The sequence below is a fragment of the Procambarus clarkii genome, chromosome 70 (genome assembly GCF_040958095.1).
Source record: "Procambarus clarkii isolate CNS0578487 chromosome 70, FALCON_Pclarkii_2.0, whole genome shotgun sequence".
Classification (NCBI taxonomy): domain Eukaryota; kingdom Metazoa; phylum Arthropoda; class Malacostraca; order Decapoda; family Cambaridae; genus Procambarus; species Procambarus clarkii.
The window spans coordinates 7,001,602-7,015,634 of NC_091219.1; positions in this window are offsets into that span (position 1 = coordinate 7,001,602).

The following is a 14,033-nucleotide window of genomic DNA, read 5'->3' on the forward strand; positions in this document are numbered from 1 at the left end:
GCATTACATTTGAGTAAGGTGGGAAGGATGATGTGGCATTAGAGGATATTAATAGGGTATTAAAAGTATCAACACAAGACAGAACACGAAACAATGGATATTGAATAGAAGTGTTTGTAGAAAGCCTATTGGTCCATATTTCTTGATGCTTCTATATTGGAGCGGAGTCTTGAGGTGGGTAGAATATAGTTGTGCAATAATTGGCTGTTGATTGCTGGTGTTGACTTCTTGATGTGTAGTGCCTCGCAAACGTCTAGCCGCCTGCTATCGCTGTATCTATCGATGATTTCTGTGTTGTTTACTAGGATTTCTCTGGCGATGGTTTGGTTATGGGAAGAGATTATATGTTCCTTAATGGAGCCCTGTTGTTTATGCATCGTTAAACGCCTAGAAAGAGATGTTGTTGTCTTGCCTATATACTGGGTTTTTTGGAGCTTACAGTCCCCAAGTGGGCATTTGAAGGCATAGACGACGTTAGTCTCTTTTAAAGCGTTCTGTTTCGTGTCTGGAGAGTTTCTCATGAGTAGGCTGGCTGTTTTTCTGGTTTTATAGTAAATCGTCAGTTGTATCCTCTGATTTTTGTCTGTAGGGATAACGTTTCTATTAACAATATCTTTCAGGACCCTTTCCTCTGTTTTATGAGCTGTGGAAAAGAAGTTCCTGTAAAATAGTCTAATAGGGGGTATAGGTGTTGTGTTAGTTGTCTCTTCGGAGGTTGCATGCATGGTTGCAAGGAAAGTGAAAAGCCATGCAACCTCCGAAGAGACAACTAACACAACACCTATACCCCCTATTAGACTATTTTACAGGAACTTCTTTTCCACAGCTCATAAAACAGAGGAAAGGGTCCTGAAAGATATTGTTAATAGAAACGTTATCCCTACAGACAAAAATCAGAGGATACAACTGACGATTTACTATAAAACCAGAAAAACAGCCAGCCTACTCATGAGAAACTCTCCAGACACGAAACAGAACGCTTTAAAAGAGACTAACGTCGTCTATGCCTTCAAATGCCCACTTGGGGACTGTAAGCTCCAAAAAACCCAGTATATAGGCAAGACAACATCTCTTTCTAGGCGTTTAACGATGCATAAACAACAGGGCTCCATTAAGGAACATATAATCTCTTCCCATAACCAAACCATCGCCAGAGAAATCCTAGTAAACAACACAGAAATCATCGATAGATACAGCGATAGCAGGCGGCTAGACGTTTGCGAGGCACTACACATCAAGAAGTCAACACCAGCAATCAACAGCCAATTATTGCACAACTATATTCTACCCACCTCAAGACTCCGCTCCAATATAGAAGCATCAAGAAATATGGACCAATAGGCTTTCTACAAACACTTCTATTCAATATCCATTGTTTCGTGTTCTGTCTTGTGTTGATACTTTTAATACCCTATTAATATCCTCTAATGCCACATCATCCTTCCCACCTTACTCAAATGTAATGCCACATCACCCTTCCCACCTCACTCAAATGTAGATATAAAATCAGGGAAACGCAAGTTCTAATCAGTTGTGTATTTGTGAAGTCTTTGAAAATGTAATAAGTTTTACGAAACGCGCCCGTGTCGCGTCAGACTAGAAATAAAAATGAATTTTGGAGAAGTGATTTTTGATTTACCTCCAACAGTGAAGCATAATGTACGAAAGATTGAGAAAATTCGTGTTAGAATTATTAATCTTACTTTTTCGGTCATATTTAATAAAATATATATATATATATATATATATATATATATATATATATGTGTGTGTGTGTATATCACGAAAATAAACACGTGATTAAGAATGTGACAATGTCAGACCACGGAGGAAAAATGAAACAGGAAATTTCCTTAAGTACTTTCGTATATTATCACCTTCTGAAGATGTATTTAATATACGAAAGTACTTAAGGAAATTTCCTGCTTCATTTTCCTCTGTGGTCTGACATTGTCATATATATATATATATATATATATATATATATATATATATATATATATATATATATATATATATATATATATATATATATATATATATATATATATATATATATATATATATATATATTTATATATATATATATATATATATATATATATATATATATATATATATATATATATATATATATATATATATATATATATTATATATATATCCCACATATAATCACACATGGTCAAATAGATGTATAGATAGATGGATAAATAGATGGAAAAGATAGATAAAAGGATGGATAGATTTTTAAATATACAGTCCACTTACTAAAATTAAAATTAAATATGTACTTTGTCATATAATCCCACATTGGCAAATAGATGTATTGATAGATGGATAAATAGATGAATAGATAGATGGATGGATAGATGGATAAATAGATGGATAGATAGATGGATAGCTAGTTGAAAAGATAAATGGATAGATAGATGGAGAGATATATGAACATTTTAATGAATGGATGCAAAGATGGAGAAATAGGTGAATATATAGATGGATAAATTGATAGATGGCTAGATAGTTAGTTGGAAAGATAAAGAAATAAATAGATGGATTGATAAACAGATGGACAGATGGAAGACAGGCAGAGCCTGACAATGGCAGGTATCCCCAGAGTGCAGTATATATATATATCAGGAAGCAGATTACATAATTGTTAAAGGGTCACACGTTACAGAACATGTAAAGTGACATGTGTGCGGAAAATTTACTTGTGAAGGGAATATTTCTTTTAAATATATTAGATTTCAATAACATCAGTTTCAGTTAAATATTTGTTCAATTAAATTATATTTTATTATTTGGAAAAAACCCACTATTTTTAAAATCTCCACATTAATAATTCCTCACATATATGGGGGTATTTACATATATAAATAACTAAATTTAAATAAATCTGTTACTTCTTATTATTGAGACTTCAGATTATTTAAATTAACTAAATTTTGGTATTTCAAATAAGGAAAATGAATGTCAGTTTAGCTGAACAGGAGCTTTTGGTTTAGCTGGGACGCGTGTCAGTCACGTGAGCCAGACATCCCTCCTGCCGACATGTGGCTATTGCGTCTCTCTCTGGGGACGATCCTTATTCTGGATAATACCAAACTCAGCTTCTTTGAGATTGAACATCACACTGTCGACAAGTTACATTATAATATAAATAACGAATATTGGTCACTTTATTCAGTTACAAATTATTGCGATATTTTCGTCTAGAGTGCTTACCCCTGGGGCTGGTGTTGCCTACCTTCTAACCATACTCTCTGTAACTATGTGGCAACACTGTTTTAAAGAGCGACTACGGGACTGAGGTATTTCCCTTATTATGGGTGAGATCAGTGAGCAGTAGCATCATAGGAGTTTCGTTAACACAAAAGAAAACCCAGCACGGCTACACTCGTGTGTCCCGCTTGGAAGTCCATGGTGGAGTATCTCATCTCCTTCGGCAGGGAGCATTCATGTCCCATAAAATTTTCTCCTATTCCCGGAAGAAAAGGTATATAAATTTGCTATATTTAAATTCTTTTTAGTTTTATTTTATTCTCATAATTTTTTTTTTTAAATAAAAAATAATAAAGAGTACCACCTCTGGCTGGAAGAAGGGGGACCCATAGCCTAGGAGAAAACCACACATAATGCATTGGAGGGAATGTAGGTCCCCTCCAATACAGTTTCTGTGTGCTTTTCTCCTACCACCCCCTTCCTTTTTTTTTTTTTCCTTTTTGTTTATTTAAAGGTTACAAAACATACAAGACAAATGCCTAAAGATTATGGATCTCTTGAAGCTCCTTCGCTTCCGGACAGGAACCGAGGACGCAGCAAGCATTTCCCCTCTGGATCGCCACACTGAGGCGCTGAAACAAAAAACTGGAAGCCCTTGGGTCTCTGCTGAGGTCAATGAGCTTGAAACCCAATTCCTTGAGAAATCCCAAGGCACTCTTGCCCCAGGGGTCATGCATCTCAGACGCAATGGGAACAAAGAGGTATTGGCCTTTATTTTGTAAACAGTGGTCAGACTGTATGTATTAAGTTGTAAGTACAAACATAAATACGTTTGGTATTCAGTAAGTTCGTGACGCAGCCATCATGTTTTCTCCATAGTGAATGGAGGAATTAAATACGATTCTTTCTGTTTCGGATAAATCTAACTTAATTTTATATTGGTAAATTGTACACACCAACGAAAAGTATCTTTATCTAGTGTATATTTAATTAATTAATTGATATATAAATTAAACTGAACTAGGTGGGGAAATTTTTCCACAGCTTGCAACATAACATACTTATAGCATAACACAATACACCACGATTAAAACATATCACACGACATCCTATATTGAATATATAAAACTGAACCTATGGTGTCACGCATTAAAAAAATCATATGATGTCCCAAAACAAACTTCACATTGTTACGGTGCCCTCTCCTATTTCTTTCGTTTGCCGGCTTAAAGAGTCATATCAGCTCTCCCTACTGATTCTCTGAGGTTCAGGGAGTCTAATGATATATGTGGCGACCAGACCGGCTGCCAGTTAAGGGAAGGAAGTTATATTGTGAGTTGTAAATAAAGGAAAATTGGCGCCCTGTTATAAAATGAAACAGTATCCCCTACGGCAGATATGACCTTTTGGAAGGGACATTAGTCGATCGCGGATTGGCCGACGTAGGTCGCGGGCGACAAATCAGGGCCCGCCATGACGTCACCAAATGCCCCGGGCGGCGCCAACGTCAGAGTTGTTCTGACTTTGGAAGCGACAGGACGCGCCTCGGTCTGCTCTCAAGGATTGGAGGCTCTGCAAGCCTTGTTCAGTGGATTGAGCTGGCCATCGCAGCCCATCATAGTTATTGGAGACCCTGCGCTTCTGGGAAGCAAAAGAGGAACCAAGTTCAGTGAGCAGAGGAGTGCCAAACTTGGAAAATAGTCGGCGACGACGCTGGGCGGCGCCGCTGGTTGGACGTTGAGGTCTGGAAGGTGGGCGGGCAGGCCTAGCTGTGACTGGGGTCACATCCACTGAGAATCTTGGAAGGACGACACCGTGCCTAGGACAAGGAGCAACGCCTTGTGGGAGAGGCGAGTGTGGGGAAACAGTGATTAGCCCAGCGCCCATCGATGAACCAGGATTGGGGCAGCTGAATCTCAGGGATTGGAACGGCGACGACGCGAAGGCTTCACGACACCTGAGGACCTGTGGAACGCCCTGGATCGTCAAGGATCGACCCAAGGAAGCGTGGGAACCTCACACCATCGAGGGACAGGCGTCGTGAGCCAGGAATGTAAGGTAGATCATTTTCCCTCCCATTACCCCTTGTATGAGTAGGCTAGTTAGGCCACAATATTTGCCACAATGTGTATGTGGCAGCAAGACTTGATTACTTTAATAGTAGAATAGGCTGCAAGGCAGCTTGTGTCCAGGACTGTCAGAGAGGACAGTGTGAATGGATGGCAGGACAGTGAAGAAGAGGTGCCGACGTGGTGAAGAGGCCCTCCTGTGAGAGTGTGAGACTCCTGTCTTTCTGCCCAGTTGAAGGAGTGTTGGAGGTCGTGGAAGAAGAGGCTGACGATCTCCAGACTCATTATCCATATTCCATATTCATGTATTACTTGTGATTGTGTGTGTGTGTTCATGTAATTTGCATCAGTAAATCCACACATTTTATTACTGTGTTTGAGTGTGCCTCCATTTATGATATTTCTCTATGAGCATACATTTCTGGCTACAAACAATATATAATACACCCACTGAACTGCGTTGCTGGGGCGCAGATATAATAACCCAGCTGGCGACCTTGCTAAGAGGAAGATAGAGAAGACAGGCGGGAAAGGAGTTCCTGCAATCCTTTTTTGTCTGGCAGGCAAGACTCAGGGAGGTTATGGTTATAGGTAAGCCTGAGTCTTCCTTCACTCCCCCACGGGTCTAGGCCGGAACTGTTAACAGCAATTTCCCCGTGTTTGACTGAAGGGCTTCCAGGGTGAATCAGTGGCACCCCTTTGTGGTGGAAGCAAAGACCTGCGGAGGTGGGCATTGTTGGTCCTCTCTTGTGTGACCAAGGAGACTCCGGTGAATCCAGGGAGTCGGAGGGGCTGAGTATTTGGGCCTTTGGGCCCCTAGCAGCCGAGTGTTAGCAGAGCCCCGGACCGCCCACCCCCACGTGACAAGAGAACTGGCGACCTTGCCAGGATTCGAACCCCGGTAGCCAAGAACTGGGAACTTCGCCAGGAAGCGCGGGTCAAGCTACAGTGTGGCCCAAATTTCAAGACAAGTGTTGCCAGGGTACTAATACAGTGTGGCCAGTGAATTCAGTTGTACTGTTACTCAACCGGCTAAGGGACTGAAACGGTGAAATTAGTGCCTACTAACATGTCTGTGCTGTCGTGTATGCTCAATGATATAGAGATGGAGGAGGACAAAGTAAAGAAATTTATTGACACAAGGGACGAGAGAATTTTGGAGGAGTGTACCAAGGCCCAGCTCCAACAAGTGGCAAACCACTTTGGGATCAGGTTGAGGACGACTAAGGTAGCAGAGCGAAGGATAGAGATCATGGCACAGCTCACAGCTCGAGAGGAGGCGACGGGAGAGGAGCCATCTCAAGAGGAGCCGTCCCGAGGAGAGCCGTCGCAAGGTGAACCGTCCCGACTAGGGCCTCCCCAAGCGCCTACCAGTGTGGAGAGAATTCACAGTGAACATGGGAGCAGTGGAAGGTCCAGCTGTAGTAAGTGGAGCCTGCAACTGGAAATAATGAAGATGCAACTGGAAGCCCAGCTGCGACGAGAGGAGAGAGAAGCGCAAATGCAGCGAGAGGAACGTGCGGCTGAGCTGCAGCGAGAGGAACGTGCGGCTGAGCTGCAGCGAGAGGAACGTGCGGCTGAGCTGCAGCGAGAGGAGCGAGAAGCTCGGCTGCAGCGAGAAGAAGGAGAGAGACAACTGCGACTGGAGGAGATAAAGGCAAAGAAAGAAGTCGAATTGCGTCGCGTTGAACGTGGTCTGCCCTCACTACCTGCACGGCAGGATGACCTCAAGGTAAGGGAACGTGACTTACCTACGTTCGAACCACAAGAAGCTGAGGCGTTCTTCGAACACTTTGAACGGATAGCGACTCTGAAGGAGTGGCCGGAAGATGATTGGGCTGCTCTGGTCCAGGGCAGATTGACTGGTGAGGCCCGGGAAGCCTATAACATGCTGGACCTAGAGGAGTGTACTAGTTACGGCGCGATTAAGAATGCGGTTCTCCATTCATTCCGGCTGACTCCGGAGATGTACCGGAAGCGGTTCAGAGAGTGTACAAGAGCGTCGGGAAAGACTTACGCCGAGACCGCCAGGAATATGGAACGGAAATTCCTACGATGGTTGAAGGCGGAGGAAACGGAGTCGGTGGATGATATCAAACGACTGATAGTGATGGAGAAGTTCATGTCGGTGCTCCATCCTGAGTTGCGAGTAAGGGTGAGAGAAGCAGGTATTAAGGACCTGAAGGCTGCAGCGGACCGAGCCGACATGCTGGAGGAGGTACTACATATCAGGAGGGAGGGGCCGCCCAGACACTCGCCTTACCCCAGGTCGGGAGGGAACCTTAGGAGTTCAGGAGGAGCGAGGACGAGTGGGGACTCTCCCATGAGTAGTGTGCCCGATGAAGTGACGCGGTTCAAGAGCTCAAGAGACGCGGGGAGGAAGCCCCAAGCTGTGAGCAGTGGACCTAACTCGGGAGCGAGTGCTGCAGTCCCGGACACGACGACAAGGAGTCCAAGGAGGACCCAGGGGACGTCTGCAAGTGGTACCGCCAGAGTGACTGGCGAGTGGCCGCCCAGGGGAGGCAGCCGATGCTACAACTGTGGCATGAGAGGACATTATGCCCGCGAGTGTGAGGAGCACCAAAGGAATGTAGGATTAATGTTGGAAGAGGAGAGAGTGTTTGTTCACACCCCATATTATAGTGGACCCAACGTGAATGGCTGGGAAATGAAGTTGGGTGAACATCCCTTCGTTTTCGAGGCCAACGTGAAGTTTGGAAAGTCAGACCCAGTGGAGGTGGCCGTTCTTCGAGATACGGGTGCTGACATAAGTATGGTAACCAGGAGTATTCTCCCCAAGGAATTTAATGATTCACCTGTGGGAGTGGTGAGGATACGCAGTGTGGGGGAGGAATACAGGTTGCCACTTCACGAAGTACAGCTGATTGCCGACTGCGGAGTCGAGAAAGCTATAGTAGCTGTAGCCCCTAAGTTACCCCTAGAGCATGTACAGAGGGTGCTGGGTAATGACCTCGGAGGAGGTAGGATACAACCCGATTGGGCCAGGAGTGCTTATGTAGCAAGCAGCGGTACATCCCTGCCGGGTGAGGTATCGGTCGTTCCAGATGGTAGTGAGGAAGCCGACTTCGCCAGGGGAAACGTCGCCAGAGACGACGACAACGAGGCCGAGAGTGCAGAGAGGTCGTCGGAGGTTGTGGAAAACCCCGACGAGGACCTCCGACTAAGCCTGATGATGCGTGTGGAGGAGTGGCGAGGAGCAGCTGTACAAACGCCTGGGGCGGTGAAGAGGCTGCAGACCGCACTCCCTCCATACAGAAACGTGAATAAAGTAAGCTCAGTGGATGAGCGAACGGCAGTGAGGGGCAGAGTGGAGGAGCCACGACGCAAGGCACCCTATGCCGGCCAGATGAATAGTGGTAGGTGCAAGATGAACCACCGTGGTGAGGTGAGCCACAGGGAGGTGGATGAGCCCAACCACGAACCGAAGAAGACGTCTGCAGGGAAGAGAATCTCATGGAGGAGTGAAGATGTTCGTCGGGAACGAAGGAGCGAGTGGTATAGGAAAGGCAATACGAAGAAAGCAGGGAATAGGTACACCCAGGGTAGGCGCCAGCCTAACCAGAGGGGCATTGGGCCATCGCAAAAGCCTAGTGTGGAAGAACGGAAGCTGCTGGATGGAGTACAGGTTACAAGTGCCACTGTGAGGAGACAACGCACCTACGGGAGAAGAGGAACCGAGAAGAGAGAAGATTGGCGAAGAGGAGATCATGAGAGGAAACATGGAGTACCTGTAGGACGCAGTGGAAATGCAAGACTATCTCGGAGTGCACGACGCGGTGGAGGCGCTGCATGCACTGAATATTACAGTGGTAACGAGCCGTGGGAGTACACTCGTAGCCACGGAGAGGGGATTTCTTGTAGGTGTTCAGGGAACACCCATCACACCCGGTACTATGCGAGGTGGAGATACAATGAGGCAAGTGACTGGCAAGGTGGTACGAGCCACGTCACCAACTGGAGGAGTGACACTTCAGGAACGGAGGGAGCAAGAGTATAGATTGCCCTCTTGAGTGCTGCTCTTCCGATATGACTCTTATTTTAAGGGGAGGGGTATGTTACGGTGCCCTCTCCTATTTCTTTCGTTTGCCGGCTTAAAGAGTCATATCAGCTCTCCCTACTGATTCTCTGAGGTTCAGGGAGTCTAATGATATATGTGGCGACCAGACCGGCTGCCAGTTAAGGGAAGGAAGTTATATTGTGAGTTGTAAATAAAGGAAAATTGGCGCCCTGTTATAAAATGAAACAGTATCCCCTACGGCAGATATGACCTTTTGGAAGGGACATTAGTCGATCGCGGATTGGCCGACGTAGGTCGCGGGCGACAAATCAGGGCCCGCCATGACGTCACCAAATGCCCCGGGCGGCGCCAACGTCAGAGTTGTTCTGACTTTGGAAGCGACAGGACGCGCCTCGGTCTGCTCTCAAGGATTGGAGGCTCTGCAAGCCTTGTTCAGTGGATTGAGCTGGCCATCGCAGCCCATCATAGTTATTGGAGACCCTGCGCTTCTGGGAAGCAAAAGAGGAACCAAGTTCAGTGAGCAGAGGAGTGCCAAACTTGGAAAATAGTCGGCGACGACGCTGGGCGGCGCCGCTGGTTGGACGTTGAGGTCTGGAAGTTGGGCGGGCAGGCCTAGCTGTGACTGGGGTCACATCCACTGAGAATCTTGGAAGGACGACACCGTGCCTAGGACAAGGAGCAACGCCTTGTGGGAGAGGCGAGTGTGGGGAAACAGTGATTAGCCCAGCGCCCATCGATGAACCAGGATTGGGGCAGCTGAATCTCAGGGATTGGAACGGCGACGACGCGAAGGCTTCACGACACCTGAGGACCTGTGGAACGCCCTGGATCGTCAAGGATCGACCCAAGGAAGCGTGGGAACCTCACACCATCGAGGGACAGGCGTCGTGAGCCAGGAATGTAAGGTAGATCATTTTCCCTCCCATTACCCCTTGTATGAGTAGGCTAGTTAGGCCACAATATTTGCTTGTGTATGTGGCAGCAAGACTTGATTACTTTAATAGTAGAATAGGCTGCAAGGCAGCTTGTGTCCAGGACTGTCAGAGAGGACAGTGTGTATGGATGGCAGGACAGTGAAGAAGAGGTGCCGACGTGGTGAAGAGGCCCTCCTGTGAGAGTGTGAGACTCCTGTCTTTCTGCCCAGTTGAAGGAGTGTTGGAGGTCGTGGAAGAAGAGGCTGACGATCTCCAGACTCATTATCCATATTCCATATTCATGTATTACTTGTGATTGTGTGTGTGTGTTCATGTAATTTGCATCAGTAAATCCACACATTTTATTACTGTGTTTGAGTGTGCCTCCATTTATGATATTTCTCTATGAGCATACATTTCTGGCTACAAACAATATATAATACACCCACTGAACTGCGTTGCTGGGGCGCAGATATAATAACCCAGCTGGCGACCTTGCTAAGAGGAAGATAGAGAAGACATGCGGGAAAGGAGTTCCTGCAACCCTTTTTTGTCTGGCAGGCAAGACTCAGGGAGGTTATGGTTATAAGTAAGCCTGAGTCTTCCTTCACTCCCCCACGGGTCTAGGCCGGAACTGTTAACAGCAATTTCCCCGTGTTTGACTGAAGGGCTTCCAGGGTGAATCAGTGGCACCCCTTTGTGGTGGAAGCAAAGACCTGCGGAGGTGGGCATTGTTGGTCCTCTCTTGTGTGACCAAGGAGACTCCGGTGAATCCAGGGAGTCGGAGGGGCTGAGTATTTGGGCCTTTGAGCCCCTAGCAGCCGAGTGTTAGCAGAGCCCCGGACCGCCCACCCCCACGTGACAACATATTATATCAAACAATACACCACCTTAATCTGTGATTTTCACTGACTGTTGGCTGTATTATAACTGCTTGGTAATTGCTATTGGTTTAGCTTACATGACTGCCAGACCCAGCATTGTTCATTACATCTTGTACCGTGTATGAGTACTGTTGATACGAATCTGTATGATCTGGGCTGGGTTGATTAGATAGGATCACTCTCGTTGCGAGATCCCACAATTTTTAAATTGATTCCAACTACCCTCCTCACTCGTCTGGGTGACTTGTAATTGGTACTGATCTGTTCTTATTTAAGGAATTATCACAGTTGTTGGTTTAACAGAATCTACAGGAGGCGATGAGTTAAACCGCAATACCAGACCTCTCATGAATTCTCCTCATGCAGAAGGTATGAGATTTATTCCTTGCATTCTCTTTTTCGAGAGAATGTAATTGTTGTAATAGTCAGATCCACCAGAACACCAGTGTCCTTGATGTTAGAATGGACTTACAGTTCATCCAATTTCACCCCATTTTTTTGAAGATGTCTTGCGGTCGCCCAAGACCAATTACGTGTAGGTCAGACAGGATCTTGTCAACAACAATGGCATACACCAGTAGTGTGTACCTACCAAGACGGACATATGGCTTCCCCCACACCATAAGCCTGGAGTCCTGAATTAGTAAGATACTGTCATGTTCATAGAAAACAGTACCATCCGTTTGTATGTGTTGTGGCTCAGAGGCGAGCAGGGGATAAACAACAGAGAGCGTACAGGACGCCCGCCAAGCTTGGTAGCTACTAGTCATGTATCAGTTCAAGTATTAAAGTCAGTAACCAAGCAATGGCTTTATATCAACCCTACAACCAAGACTTCCTCAGTAACACACAACACCACATTGGCGACGAGGATGAACTGTGAACGCAGGTATTTGTTCAGCTCAAAACAAGGAGAAGCATGCTGTCTCACACCTAGAGGAAGAGGAAAGTTGTGCTGTCTGTGAACACCATACCCGACGCTGTGTGCTAACCAATGCTGTGTGCTAACCAATGCTGTGTGCTATCCAGTGCTGAGTGCTAATCCCAGCTATGAGCTAACCAATGCTATGTGCTGACTGAAGCTGTGTACTGAGGAATCTGGAAATCTGCTTACGCTGTGCACGAAACGCCACTTTGATGCTGTATACAAAACCTGATGTTATGTATACGAAACGCGCTCTGTGCTACAATTCTTCACGCTGTGAACTGACTGCTGTGACAACTGCTATACCAACTGCTGTACCAACTGCTGTACCAACTGCTGCCAACTGCTGTACCAACTGCTGCCAACTGCTGTACCAACTGCTGTACCAACTGCTGCCAACTGCTGTACCAACTGCTGCCAACTGCTGTACCAACTGCTGTACCAACTGCTGTACCAACTGCTGCCAACTGCTGTACCAACTGCTGTACCAACTGCTGCCAACTGCTGTACCAACTGCTGCCAACTACTGTACCAACTGCTGTACCAACTGCTAACAACTGCTAACAACTGCTGTGCCAACTGCTAACAACTGCTGTGCCAACTGCTAACAACTGCTGTGCCAACTGCTGACAACTGCTGTGCTGCTGTGAGTAGGAACAACACATGTACACAAGGGCTAGGTAAGAAGTCAGTTGCTGCTGTATTGTGCTCTGCTGTGAACTTTTGCATTAAAATTCTTGTGTGCTTTGCAAAATTAAAGTAATTACAGTGAATTCTTAACTAACATATACAGTGCAGCAAGTGTTTAATATTCTGAGGAACATTTAAGTGATAAGTTTACATTTATTCAGTAAAAATGGCAAATATACCTCAGTTTCCTGCATTTGATCCTGACTGTGAGCAGACAAACCTGTCACAGAGGTGGATCAAATGGCTTAAAAGGTTTGAAAATTTGTTGATAGTTTCTGACATCAAAAGTGCTGAAAGAAAGCGTGCCTTTCTACTTCATTATGCAGGTGATAGAGTTTGTGACATCTTTGACACACTGAAAGACACTGGTGGTGCCAAAGATTATGACACTGCCAAAGCCAAATTAACAGAACATTTCAAACCAAGACAAAATACTGCAATGGAAATTATGCACTTCAAGAGAGCCAGACAACTCTGTAATGGAACCGTGGATCAATACCACACACGCCTGCAGGGTTTAGCAGCCCATTGTGAGTTTGCTGATGTTGACAAAGAAATCAAACAGCAAATAATTGAAGCATGCACATCTACACGTCTCCGTCGAAGAGCTCTAGAACTTGATGATGAAAGTTCTCTTACCAAGATACTGGATATGGCTCGTCGAATGGAAGATGCTGCACGTGATGCTCGTGTCATGGAGTGCAGTGCCAACAACGGTTCTGCCACTGTTACTAACAGTAATGAGGTAGGTAAGGTTCAGGGAGGACACCCTGATCAAAGAAGATATCATGCCAAACCTAACAACAAATTGAGCAGAGAGCCACATCACAACTGGAGTCATGGAACAAGACTCAAGCAGTCACAACGACCCACATCAGAAGGTGTCAACAATAAATGTCACAACTGTTGAGGAGACTACCCACACCAAGATAATGTTTGTCCTGCACAAGGTAAGAAGTGCTATGAGTGTGGAAAACTAGGTCATTTTAGTGCTATGTGTCGTTCCGCACTAAAAAAACCACAGTCAATGAATAAAAGCACTGTACGAGGATCAGGTCATAGGGTTCGAGGTGGCAAACACAATATTGCACCTAATATCCAGAATGTTAATAATGTACAAGACAACATTTCATTACAACTAGTCTCAGATGACAGTGAATGTGATTATATTTATGGAGTACAATCAATCACAGAATGGAATGATCTCCCAAACAACCCAGAGACTATAGTATACATTGCTGGTATTTGTCTCAAAGTTCTCATTGACTCTGGATCAAACATTGACAC